The sequence below is a fragment of the Lissotriton vulgaris genome, chromosome 8 (assembly GCF_964263255.1).
Source record: "Lissotriton vulgaris chromosome 8, aLisVul1.2, whole genome shotgun sequence".
Classification (NCBI taxonomy): Eukaryota; Metazoa; Chordata; class Amphibia; order Caudata; family Salamandridae; genus Lissotriton; species Lissotriton vulgaris.
This window is the reverse complement of record NC_141696.1, coordinates 249,537,760-249,551,574: the sequence shown is the minus strand read 5'-3', so window position 1 is coordinate 249,551,574 and position 13,815 is coordinate 249,537,760.

Sequence of the window (13,815 nt, the reverse complement as noted above, 5' to 3'; positions counted from 1 at the left end):
CCCATGACATTTCGATGATTGACGTCCATGCATACACGATAGCAAGATTGTCACATAATTTACTTTAAAAACTCCTCTCAGTTTGCAGTTGGAGAATGAAAAGTAAACACCAATTGCATAGGTGGCAATTGTCACAAGACATATAACCTGTCATTTGACCTCTGTCTTTGAAGCATCAAAGCTGAAAGATAAACTCAGAATTTAAACACTGAATTTAAAGGCATCTTTATTTATTCCTCGACTTTCAGCGACCTACCAAAAATTAACTGGCGACCCATGAGGGAAACACTGAAGAAGAACCTTTTCCTGTTCCTGTTTTAATCAAATGTAAGGGAGATTACAATTTTGTTTGGGACTGACCATCAACATTTTCCTCAACTCTCTCCGTCTCTGCGCTGCAATAAATTGTGTTTAGGCCTGGGTCACAGAGTAAACTAGTAGCTATTATTTGATGGTGTTCTATCATCAGTCATCCATCGAGGATGACTTTTCCCCAGTCATCTGTCTTTCTCCATATATTGATTACGACATTTTACACAAAGGGTGGTGTTTGTTGTTAAAAAGCCCCTCTTTGGATGCTACGCTACACAACAGATCATTCATGTGCGTCTTTGTAGCATTTGTTCATATGCCTTCACTATCCAGAGTAAACGTTACCGGGAAAACTATCAACAGTTCCTTCAAGACAGCAACCTTCTCGGAAAGCTGGAAGCACATTGAGATCAACGCCCTTCTGAAGAAGCCCAAGGCGGAACCCAGGGACCTCAAGAACTTCCGGCCCATCTCCCTGCTCCCGTTCCCGGCAAAAGTGACAGAGAAGATTGTCAACAAACAGCTAACCCGCTACCTCGAAGACAACAACTGGACCCTTCCCAATCCGGCTTTCGCAGCAACCACAGCACTGAGACCGCCCTCATCGCCGCCACTGACGACATCAGGATCCTGATGGACAAAGGAGAAACAGCCGCCCTCATCCTCCTGAACCTATCAGCAGCCTTCAACACAGTCTGCCACCGCACCCTATCAGCACGCCTCCACGACGCCGGAATCCAAGAGAAGGCCCTGGCCTTGCCCACATCCTTCCTCTCCGGCAGAACCCAGAGCCTCCCACCCTTCCGCTCAAAAACCACAGAGATCATCTGAGGCGTCCCACAGGGATCCTCTCTCAGCCTAACGCTGTTCAACATCTACATGGCACCGCTCGCCCACGTCGCACGACAACACAACCTCAACATCATCTCCTACGCCGACGACACCCAGCTGATCATATCCCTCACCGAAGACCCCCACACCGCCAAAGCCAACGTCCACCGAGGAATGAAGGCCGTACCCGACTGGATGAAGGACAGCAGACTGAAGCTGAATTCAGACAAGACAGAGGTCCTCATGTTCGGACCCACCCCATCAGCCTGGGATGACTCCTGGTGGCCCACATCGCTAGGCACAGCCCCGGAACCCACAGACCACGCACACAACCTGGGGGTTATCCTCGACTCCACCCTCTCCATGACCAGGCAGGTCAACGCCGTCTCTGCGTCCTGCTTCAACACCCTCCGAATGCTCCGCAGGACCTTCAAATGGATCCCTCCCAACACGAGAAAAACCGTCACCCAGGCCCTTGTCACCAGCAGACTCGACTACGGGAATGCCCTCTACTCAGGAACAACTACCAAGCTCCTGAGACAACTACAACGAATCCAGAACACCTCAGCACGACTGATCCTCGATGTCCCCCGACGCAGCCACATCACACCCCACCAGAGAAGCCTGCACTAGCTCCCCGTCAACAGGAGGATCACCTTCAAGCTCCTCATCCACGCGCACAAGGCACTACACAACACCTGACCTACATACCTCAACAACCGACTCAGCTTCCACACCCCCACCCGAAGCCTCCGCTAAGCCAACCTCGCCCTCGCCACAGTTCCCCGCATCCAGAAGACCACCACCGGCGGCAGATCCTTCTCCTACCTCGCCGCCAAGACCTGGAACGCTCTCCCCATCAGCCTACGACAGACTCAGGACCTATTGGCCTTCAGAAGACTCCTCAAGACCTGGCTCTTCGATCAGTAGCGGCCCCCCCCAGCCCCCAGCGCCTTGAGACCCTCACAGGTATGTAGCGCACTTTATAAATGCATTGATTGATTGATTGAAAGTTTAGGATATATGCATCTATCCATTAAGAAGTAGCATGCATAGTAAAATACTTAACACCCTCTAAGCCAGTGGTAATCAAACTTTTTAATGCCTCTCCCCAGGTGAAAATTTAAAAAAAACAAATTGCCACTAAGAAGTTTTCATAATTATTTGTTTACATTGGCAATGTTTAAATATGTCTAAACATATTTCAACATTGCAAATTATATTTCAATATCAGTTAAGTTTTGTTGTCCCTTTAAAAAATGCAATCAAATACATGACTGCCAAACATACTATTCTGGTCAGCCAGGATTTACTAAAGTGTAAAGGTATCCACAATGTGATTATCAGAAATGGGGTAGAGAGGTTGGAGGAATAGTTGCAGTCCCTTCCCCTTTGACACCTACTCTCAGCCAAAATATATATAACCAAAGATGTTGCTGGTGACCCATTAGAAAGTGGCTTACTGCTGCTCATTTGTTTCACTTAAAACAGTGCAGTGTTATCAGTATGATGCTTCTCTTTGCCAGAAATTGGTGCCCCCCCCCCCCTGGAATCAACTAAGACCCTCACCATGCCCCCCCTCCCTACAGATGGCCTGCCCCCCAGTTTGAACACATCTGTTATAAGCCTATGATCTAAAGTATTTTCAATATAATAATCTTACAATTGCAGTACTAAATGTAATCAGCTAAAATATGTCAACCTAGCACTATATATTTTAAATATGAAATTTAGGATACAGACCACTTATGGGCAGATTGAGGGGCACTGAACATGCCAAACTGGAGGATTACTAAATCGTCAGGTGGCTTTTAAAAAGAGTAAAAGACATGCAGAACTATTGAGTTTTTCAATGAACCTATGGATAACTTCGTTTATTCGCCTACACTTGGAAAGGGTTTGGCCAGTTTGTACTAATCACTGTGCTTTGTTGAGAAGCAAAAGGGGCGTTGCCAAACTTCAGATATGAAAATAGGCCAACAATTGCAACTGCAGTCCAATTGAACAAGCATAAAAGACACACCTACACTAAAAATGTTCAGCCAAAGCGAAGTACGTCAGAAATATGCTTGCTATATCTGGAATAATTCAGCAAGCAATTGTCCATCGAAGTACATGCCAGGGAAACAGTTATAAAACAGTGTGGTTTATTCCTGTGAGAAGAAGAAGAAAACAGTGCCAATACTATTGATAAAAATTAAAGAGGTATAGGGTGTATTCTGGTTGCTGATGCTAGTTCCTATGCATCTAGAACCAGTTAACTTATCAATCTGAAATGTATAGTTCTGAGGGTAAAGAAACTTTAACTTTTTGAGAGTCCACCTCAGTCTTTCAGCTAATACAGTCCACAGGAAACAGCCATTACAGAGACACAAAACCTACGTTGGGCATCTCTGAGTACCACAGGTCCACCTCTCTAGAAGCTTGTAGGTTTCTGAGCACCATTCGCTCCCTGAGCACTGGGCCTTGCCAGTAGGACCTGAAATTGTTCCCTCGCCCCTACTCAAGCACTGCTGCATCCCCAGTGGACCAGTTAAGTGGACACCCAGTAACTAGAGACGCTATTCATTTCCATTTGTGCCATCTAGTAAACCCCAAAACTTGTGGGTTGGGGTCCATTATATATACTGGTGCTAGTGGGATTCTAGACATGACCACCACATCACTGACTTTGGTCCGCTAACTCTTTCCCAATTCCCAGACATCCCATAACACAACAGTTACAATACAGAACTCCATCGACTCAGCTAACGGATGTACCTGGTATACTCCCTGAGGTTATCTGATGAAAGAATACTGAACTGCAGGAAGCCCACACTGATCACAACCAGTGTTAAATATAATATTGCTTTTAATGTAATTTCCCTTGAGTGCTAAGGGGCAGATTTACGAGCACCGTGCACCACATTTGCGCCGCCGTTGCATCACTTCTATGACACAGTGGCGGCGTAAACCATGCCCCACGTTGTGCCCTATTTACAACGTAACGTATCAAGGGAGATGCGTCACGTTGTAAGGCCCTGCGCCACATGAAACTTGCATCAGGTTTCATGTGGGTGTTCCGGCGCGAGGGGCATTCCGTCGCAGGAACACCTCGGAAAACTCAGTCACTTTTCCGACGCTGCTGCATCAAAATCTTGCGCCTGCTTGAAGCATGCGTAAGGCGTGGCGCACCATGTTGAGGATAGGCCGGGTGGGAATAGTGCTGGGGTTGCGTCTCGCTCGCGACACAACTCCAGCACTACGCCGGGAGATGCTACACGCATTTGTTTATCCTTGCGCCATGATGCACCGCATTGTAAATGCAACACAACACAACTGTGTCACACATCTTTCCTGGCGCATCCCTGCTGATTTGCTTTAACAAGAGGAGATTGCTTGCTATCAAACGGCAACTTAATCATAAGAATTGCAGAGTTCTCGGACAAATGCCCGCGCAGGGCAAGAGAGGCGATGAAACATTTCATGTTGAACTGCAATTTGGAGAACTCCATAAGGTCAAATACAATCAACAGGATTCTGCACAGATAACATCTTGACCACCCAGATGATTTAATGTTTTTCCTCCTAAGTGACCTCTCGGGCTACACTACAAAATAAACTGGACTATATCCGACGAGAGGAGGGGGCCTCTGGTCCAAACTTCATCAAAAGTAAAATATCGGATCTTTCGAATATATCCTTTGACCATTTTAGTACACTATACATTGTTTTCATTCATAAAGATAATATATCTCAACAAGACCTGACATACTAGGAACAGTGTATTATAGTTCAAAGGACATGGGGTGCATATTCTACCTCTGGTCCTTTGAACTATAATACACTGGGGCATATTATCAAGGGGGTTTATCTCTGCTTTTTTGGCTTTAAACGCCAAGAAAGCGGAGATAAAATTATCTCCCTATTACCTAGCTGTCGCTAACACCAGTTAGCGACAGCTAGTAGGAGATAGCGACCATCTTGGGCCCCACTTTGCATGTCAGTGATATTTATCACTAATGACATGCAAAGTGGGCGTGCCAAGATGTTAGCGACTGGAAACAGTCGCTAACATCGCTATCTCCTATTACCAACTTTTGGAGATATTCGCGCTAAGCGCGAATATCTCCAAAAGCTAACACCTGCCCTGAGCAGTTCTTAGCCATGTTATCCAATGGGAGGTGGATAACATGGCTAAGAGCATTAGCTCGGTAATGCATGAATATCGCTGACTTTTCAGCAATATTCATGCATTGCGGACGATTTTTATCGCATTTGCGATAAACCTTGGTAATATCAAGGTTTATCTGCGATAAAAATCACCGCAGCTCAGCGGTAAAAATATTGCCGCTAAGCCAACATAGCGATAATTATCGCTAGTTGTTGGTAATACGCCCCACTGTTCCTAGTATGTCAGGTCTTGTTGAGATATATTGTTGTTGAGTGGGGGCGACCTTCTTGTGATTAAATTTCATTCAAATAGAACCAAAGCTCAATATTGCTCAGGGCGGCCATTTGTAGCTCGGCTGCAGATTACTTTGCAGGTCTGTCGGCAGAGACCAAACACGACTATTAAAGAGTGAACAAGTGCTGTAGCCTGTGGCTTCCTGTAGCTTTGCCAGGGGCACATTTCAATCCTCCAGTTGTGTGCGGTGGCGTCAATATTTTCAGCCTTTTCTTCAAACAGTGAACGACAGCAGCTCACTCGTCTCACAACATCAGGGGTAGCAAGCGCTGTATAAATGCAAACCTTTTTCCAGCCGCGGCCGGTAGTAGGTGTACCTGCAGGGCGGTGGCACATTTGGTGATGCAGTGCACACAACGAAATTCGTTTTATTTATTTTTATGTTTACTTACCTGTTAAAGTCCGTAATCCATACATTACTGCCCCCCACTCTGCCCCTCCCCCTCCCCACGTCACCGCCCTGCAGGTACACCTACTACCGGCTGCGGCTGCCTTTTTCCCTCTTCTATCCCTCCGCCATCCTTCTCAATCCAAATAACTGACTAACATAGCCACCACTCATATTTCACTATATTAATTCACCAAAAATGCTTTATGGGTTCCTGAGTAGCGTGCTACTTGCCGAAAAAGTGCTTTGACGCCTCATCAGGGGTAGTAAGTGCTATAAAATGCAATTACAATACAAAGGCAACCACTGCAAACTCTCAGGCCCAGTCACATGACTCTTACTGCAGATGCCTTCTGGCTCACACTGGCCTCTAATTACCTATAAGTCTATCGGCCAGATTCATCAACGGAAATTCGGCTCGCAAAGGGCCAGATTCTGAGAATCTGGCCCTTTGCAAGCGCAATTTTTGCGTTTGGGATTCATCATCCCAAATGCAAAATTCGCTATTATAGAAATCGCAAATTTGCGAGTAATTGCATTTAAGGAATCTCTATTTGAGATTCCTTAAATGCAATTCATGAAACATTTAAAAATTGCGAATTCGCAATTTTGGGCCACTATTTACCGCGAAGTCAAACCTCGTGGTAAATAGTGGAAACTTAGAAAAATGCACTTAAGTGCATTTTTCTAAGTTGTATGTTACACACACACATGTCCTTGGGACATGTGTGTGCGTAACACCAGCATCCAATATCATTTCAGGGGTGCAACAGGGTGTCCTTTGAACACCCCTGAAATCGCAAACTCAACATGCGAATCGTTAATAGCGATTCGCACATTGATATGTCTTCCCATTCATTCCTATGGGCCTTTAGGCCCATAGGAATGAATGGGGAGTTATTCCTTATTTGCGATTAGCAATTAGCTTATCGCAAATAAGGAAGCTGTAGAAATCGCAATAAATATCGCGATTTCTACATGAATCCCGTTTTGCGAGTCTATAATAACGATTTCTTAATAATCGCTATTAAGGACTCGCAAAACATGCCGATGATGAATCTATGTGTATATTCATTATGTTCCTGCTGGTGTCTGAACTTTGTATGTAGTTACTGTCCTCTATTTTCTACACACTCTCAACAGATTCGCCTAAAGTATCTTTTTAATCACAATAAGTTACATCTAGGCGTTTCTTTTCAGGGAGATGATGTGGCTTAATGGCCTGAGCTGCTGACCTCGGAGCCGGTGGGAACATTCTGTGATTCAGGGCAAACCACTTAATCTCACCGTGCCTACAATTCAGCGCCTTGAGCCCCTCACAGGCGATTTGCTGCGCTTTACAAATCTTGGATTGATCAAGTTCCTGCAAACGCTATTATAGTGATTGCTAAATCGTAACCAACTACTTGCTATTAACCTGCAGTTTATTGTTGCTACTTTTCAAGTTGGATATCCCATTGTCTTGGATAGGTATCAAATAAGGTTAAATGAAGGTGACTGGAATAGGTAACATTAGCAACCGACAACCTCTTCTTTTAGCCTCTGTGTTTTTCTGTGTGCAGCAGCAGTTGTCTGTGCCCCTGTGATTTAAGACCTGGTCAGGAAGCTGTTATAAATGCCCGGGGTGAAAATTGAATGGGGTCGTTATTTACGGAGATCCAAGCGGTTTGGTAAAGTGCCTCTAAAACAGCAGTAATTTAAAGAGCCCCAAGCTTCAATTTTCCAACATGTCAGCTTACAGGGGTTGAAACAAAACCTCCGCAGCAACGAGTTGTTCAATTACTTTATAGATGGGCCAATTCCCATGATTGCCTTTCAAGTTTTCATGGTTGGTAGTTATTTCTGTAGGCTTTTGGAAGGCACACATGGAAATATATTTTAGTAGCAGAAATTGGCACTTTCCCTTTTGGTACTTTCACGAGCATTGCTATTTGTTGTTCGTATTATTGCTGTGTTATTTGAGGATTCTGAATAACCGCACAGGCATTTGTTTCTGGGTTTGGCTATTTAGTTTTATGCAAATCCAGTTGTCTAATTGTCAGTGTATTGTTGTAAATATGGTAGAGAGGGGAAGTGGTCTGCCTTTCTCACACTCACAATAAGCCTTGACAAACCCAATAGGTCCCACCTTTGAAATTTATCGGCTTTGCCAATGGCTTTTAGCCATGCTGTACAGCATTCTCGACGCTCTGCTGCATGGCTTAACCATTTTCAGAAAAAGGTTGATATTATTTTTATTTATTATCTAGCTACTTATCTGAGCTGGATTGGTAATAAGAAAAAAAATGCTCAAAACTATTTCTTTTTTAAAATGGATGGGGTAAGCAAACAAGTGGAGGGAAGCAACAAGGGAGGCAGGGGAAGAAGCAACACATGGGTGCTGGTGGGGGGGCAGAAGCAACATGGGCATAGGAGGGGGTGGAGGCAACACAGAGGCTTAGGGCAAGAAATACATCAGTGTGGGTGGGGCAAAGCAAATAACACAGAGAACAGTGGCACGGATCTGGGGTGTCGGGGCAGGGGCTGAGGATGTAAAGGAGTGTAAAAAAAAAGAAAAATACACTTATTTCCTCACAGCTCTGTCCCACGTCGTCTCTCCTCCATTGGCCGACCAGGAAGCAGCCAGGCTCCCTTGAGACAATCACAACGCTGCAATGTAGTGCTGTGATTGGTCTGAGCACTGAAATTCGGCACTCAGATGTAGACTTGGGGCCTGGGCATGTTCTCCACATTGGCTGTAATGCAGCCTGGGTGCAGAACATGCTAAGTTCGCAGGACTGTTTGGCCAGCCTGAGAGGGCCGGCCAAACCGGCATGCACACTTCAGTGTGTCCCCCACTCCTCCCCTGCCCTGATCTGGGAGCAGAGCAGCCCATCCCCATGTTGTCACAGCAGGAACAAATAAAATGATAAAAACATCACGTTTTATTTTTCCATTTCATCACTGCTGCAAATCAGTGGGGCTACTGACAGAGAAAGAACCAATTGGAGTACTGGGGGTGCAAGGAGTCGAAAGAGAGGAACGTAGAGCTGCTAGGGTCGAAACAAACAGGCGAGAATGCCAAGGGGAGAGTGCATGAGGGTGAACACAGCATAGTGTGGAACATTGAGTGCAGTGGGAGAGAAGTACATGAGATAAACAGCTGGAAAACATGTGCACTCCCATGTAGTGCGTAACCCAAAAGAAAACAATAGCGATTGGAAAATAAGTAGTGGAAACAAAGAAGACAGTCCTATCCAAAGAGAAGGTAAGGAGACTATGCTTCATGGGAAGGACAAGCACAAGATTGACAAGCTAGAACACAAATAAGACGCAGGCAAATGAGTGACATAGAAGCCAGCCATTGATAAGCAGTGGGCAGATTCAAAACCCATGTATGTTCTTAGTCAGGACGTAATATGTCTCACAACAGGCAGCATCTACTAGGGAAGACCTAAAAGCTGAGTAAAGATCAATGTAAAACATTGAGTGTTCTTGTGTTTTATAGTACAAATAAACATTATACTCCACGCAAAACATAATCTCTACTTTTACCTATCCTTATTTTTTACCTCCGCTGAAGATGGAGGCCTTTATTCCTACTTCAGACATCACCCATTTCTATATAAATGCACCGATCCATCATCACCAGTACATTCGTGGAAGCAATAGAGGTCAGGCTTGCTGGTATGTATTTAAAAGTTTTGTAAAGCTTCTACTTGTGGCCAATTCACAGCACCCACAGAAATGTGATATATTACTCTTCGTGGGACACCCAGTAAGGTGTATGGGCCCTGGTTATCAGTTTGAAGGCTGGTAGTGTTAGGCCTTCAGTCCTTCATTACATGGAGTTCTGTGGATTAGTGCTTGATAGACTCTACATGATATGTGCTCTTGGATAAGAGTGCTGTTTTGAATTTAGGTTTAATCCACCTTCCTCAAGGATTTGGGACATTATGCCATAAAGGATGTGCAATCCTGCACAACAATTTGAACTTCACCCTTTTCTTCAATGTGAACTAGTGAAGTTCTTTAAAGTCGGGCAATGAATGAATGTGTGGGAAGGGTTGATGCCAGGGGCGGTTCCTCTGCAATAAGCGGAGGAGCGTCACCCCACGGGCTCAGAGCCAGCAAGTGCAAGTGTTTTATTTTTCACTTGTCGGCTATGAGCCAACTTGTGCAGGGAGGGGCGGGGCGGGCATGATAGGGGGAAGAATGAGTGCTATGTGCACTTCTAAGTGCTCATGTGTGTTTGGGCAGCCGTCTCAGGACGGCCAAACACACATGAGCACTTAGGTTTCTCCAGCCCAGCTACATTGAGCAGCCGGGCTGGAGAAACCCCACAGCCTCTCTGAGGGAGTGTCTTCTCAGCCCGCTCAAGCCAATCCCTGTGTTGCTCTTAAGTATGAGAGCGGCACTGGGGATTGGATGGGAGTCTGTGACGTGCCCTAGAGCCTGCTGGGACAAGGAAGTTCACTGAGGCGCGAGGCAAGCCTGGAGGCGTCCGGCAGGTTAAGGTTTGTGTGTTTTTGTTTATTTTTTAATTATTACCTACCACTCATTATCCCTCCCACGCTTCCACCCACCCCAGCACCTCTTAATTGTGTCAGCTGCCACTGGTTGATGCACAACTCTGTGACTTGAGGAATTCCTTAATCTCAGATGAGATGTAGGTTAAAGCTCATTAATCTATCTAGATTAGTAGCATTGCCTCAGTATGCTCAGTGAAGTATAACATCTGGAAGAGCATGGGGACTCTATTCAGCATCTGTGGTCCATAAGCTTGAGCTGCAGACAGCACAAACCAAAAACCTTCATCAGTGGTTGCCTCACTGTCCGTGCTGTCTATAACTCATAACAAACTCTAAGGAATTCTAGGTCAAATGTATGTGATTTAGAATGAGCAATCACAAAAAAACATGCATTGGGAAAGCCAATTGGCCTTGCTTATAAGACTTATTGGCTTTGACAATTTTTTTAGCCATGCCGTAAAGCATCACTGCAACTGTGCAGCACTGCTCAAAAATGCGGCCACCATCTTAATATGGTCCATTGTTTTGTTAATGTCCCAATTCATACGTATAATGGTCAAAATGAGCCTGACCAGAACCAATCATAATCTAGTATGTACCAATGTAATGTCACATTTTATCATAGTTTCATAACCCCATTTAGTATGTGTGTCATTTTACTTGTTACGATAGTGCCCATTCGTATCAACATCTTGTTCAATACTAAACTGATGAATGTTCATAATTTGTATACAAGGCGACTAATTCCTCCACTTGGCGTTTGTCAATGAAAGTAATATGATTCTGTAAATTATTAGGTTCTGTAACATTTTATTTAGAGAAAGGAATATATACTGTACTACATTTCATGTATTTTGTACCCGGGCCATCTCAGCATGGTTGCATCTTGTTCATCTGAAATATCTGCACTCCACTAACTACACACCCAAGCGTCTGTAGAAAGCCCCAAACTTCCCAATGCTGCATGTACTAGATGCCAGAGGGACACAGGAGACTTCTAACACATAGTCTAGGAGTGTCCTATCATTCAGTTGTACTGACTGTCCACTACCTTATCAGCTATTCTGGGCCAGAGTCTTAAGGCATCACCCAAGATTGCGCTGCTGGGTCTGGTGGATGAGATGGGCGGCCCATGGGGGGACCAAAACTTATTGGGGCTGGGCCGCTGTTAGCGAAAAGGGATATGGCAAAATACGGTCTCTGGAGGTCTCTGAAGGTCCAGACATTGAGGGAGCGGGGGTCGGGCATCAACAGCTCCACAAAACTAGAGGAACAGATTTATTTAGCCCGAGGAAGCCTGAAAAAACAGCTGAAGATCTGGGGGAAATGGTAGGCATACTATGAGCTAGAAACTGTAAAAAGTCCAAAGGGTGATGAGGGTTGAATGTGGGCCACACCTAGTGATGTACATGAGACCCGCTTCCAGGGGCTGCAGTGTGAACGATTACTATGTGCCTATAATAAAATGAATAAAGTGTTGTTATCAAAAAATAAATCATGGATTTTCTCCTTTACACACCAACTGACTATTTTCTAGAGAAAGCTGTGGTCAGCAGACAGTGTATTTTATTTAGTGCTGTGCTGCTTTCTACTTTATTTATTAAACGCATGATAGACATGAAGGAGTCCCAAAGTGTTATGTTTTAAATGTAAAAGTATCAATCTCAAGACATCAGAAAATGTCATATATATTGAAGAGATAAATGAAGATTTCTGTTGAGAAAGAGGAAGCTTCCAAACATCTCGGACTCAAAGTTCTGGAGGTTTCACCTATGCTTTTGCCTCTCCAATGAGGTTTGTTTCACCTCACTTCTCTCCAGAACAACCAGCTTCTCCTAACGTATTGCCACCTGTAAGGCCAGATGCTTATTACACTCCAAAGCCAGTCTCTACCCCACAGAAGACTTTGCAAATTAGAAGCCTACGTAGAAGACACAGATCACTTTTGAGAAGTTGTAGGCAATTAGGTTACTGGCTGAGGGGGGTGAGAGGGGGGTGAAATCCTACTCAAGCAGCAACCATAATTCTTGTTAGAGGGAAATACAAACAAACCCCAAATTAACCAGTGCTTAACCCCCCTGGTAGCTTGGCACAAAACCAGCCAGGCTCAACTTAGAGAAATGTGTAAAGTATTCATGCGCCACACAAACAGTATAAAGGTGAAAACACAACACCAGAAAAATCCCACACCACATTAGAAAAAATGGAATACATTTTAATAAATTATTTACCAACAAAAATTCAGAACTGTAGATATGTAATTTTAAAGATTTAAAGAAAAATAGTACTTAAAAAGCACAAAGCACCAACTGTGCTATTTGGTCGAGTCGGACCGAGACAAAGTCAGAAGTTCAGGCAAACCACGATGGAGCATTGGCTGGATACAAGGGCCAAGTTAGGCCCGCTGAACAAAGTACTTTAAATCCTGGTTGCAGAGAATTGCAAGGCTTTCATTGAGGATGCGCCATGCAGCTGTGGTTCAGAGGAGTTGTGAGGCCACGATGCGAGGTCCTGCTAATGGATGCATCATGCAGTGGCAATTTCAAGGGGCTGCACAACTGCGATGCAAGGTCCTGGGCCAAAGATGCGCTGCGTAGTGGCGGTTTCAATGCAGAGCTGTGAAGTGATGTGGAGCACAACATTGCTTCTGTTTGGACCACAGCTGGGCTGGCAGATCACCTTTAGGCTCACTTCCAATGGTCCAGTACTGGGGTGGCACCGCTTGGGGGGGGGTCGGATTCAAAGCAGGCAGAGTCCAGGTGCAGGATGCATGGTGGTTGGAGCCTTTTCTGTCCCAGAGGCTCTGATCAGGAGGTCACCCAATCAGCCTGTGGAGCCACTCTAGTGGTCCTGGTCCTGGGTTTAAGATGCCGGTCCAGTCCTTCTCATGAAGTAGGGCAGCAGAGTAGCAGGGCAGGAGCACAGCAGTCATCCTTCTGAGTCCTCCTGTGGTCCAGCAGTGTACTGAAGAGTTGGATCTGAGGGTCCACTATTTATCCTTGGTGCCAGATTCAAAGTAGGAGATGTTTCTAAAGGTTTCCAACCCTAAAGGTGTTGGAATTTCCTTCCTCCCTGTCCTGGCCCCAGTTTGTCTGGGGGCATAAAGGCCTTGTGTGAAACCCTTTCTGATTGTGCGGAGTCTGAGTCTTTGTGATGTGCAAGTGTGGTAGGTGACAGCTCTGCCCCCTACCAACTCCGAGATGGCCCATCCTGACAAAACCTATTCCCCCTTTGTCTCACTGTCTGTGAGCATTACACAAAGACCAGCTGCCAGCCACATCTAGACATGTGACCCAAGGTACAGGATGCAGGCATCAAATGGTTGG